Below are 441 nucleotides of genomic sequence, written 5' to 3' on the forward strand. Positions count from 1 at the left end.
TCCGGAAGGGTTAAACCAAATGAATAGAATTCCCGAAAACGTAAAGGAAGCAAGATAGCATGCTATTGATATTGCAAGTAAGGCAATATACCTGAAAACAACAAAGATAGAATCATCATTAGACCAAAAACTCCAGGATTAAAAGAGGATATGAATTTTATTTAGAATACCATTTTTTCTCATCTTTAGCTACCCATGAATCGTTCCATGAATGTGTGGCATCTAACAATATTATGACTTGAACCAATAAGAAGGCTCCAGCACCAAACTTCGAAATAAATCCTATACAAACAAAAAGTTTTCTCCCACCGATAAGATTACAAATATATTAGCTAAACTTCCACAAATGAAATATGCAACATATTGCAAAAAAGGGATTGAGGCAGACCGTATATCGATATGATGGCATTCGGGAGGAAAAACATGAGGATAACCAACAAA

The 441-nt window shown here is 34.5% G+C and overlaps 1 long non-coding RNA gene across 1 annotated transcript; it reads right to left on the reverse strand.

Moving 5' to 3' along the window:
- On the reverse strand, positions 1-441 carry LOC140965391 (uncharacterized). The gene is made up of 3 exons (XR_012173058.1): positions 389-441; positions 171-282; positions 1-91 (listed from the first exon to the last, which is right to left on the reverse strand). It is a non-coding gene; the product is annotated as an uncharacterized lncRNA (long non-coding RNA).

This window comes from Primulina huaijiensis, unplaced genomic scaffold (genome assembly GCF_012295235.1).
Source record: "Primulina huaijiensis isolate GDHJ02 unplaced genomic scaffold, ASM1229523v2 C13064051, whole genome shotgun sequence".
Classification (NCBI taxonomy): Eukaryota; Viridiplantae; Streptophyta; class Magnoliopsida; order Lamiales; family Gesneriaceae; genus Primulina; species Primulina huaijiensis.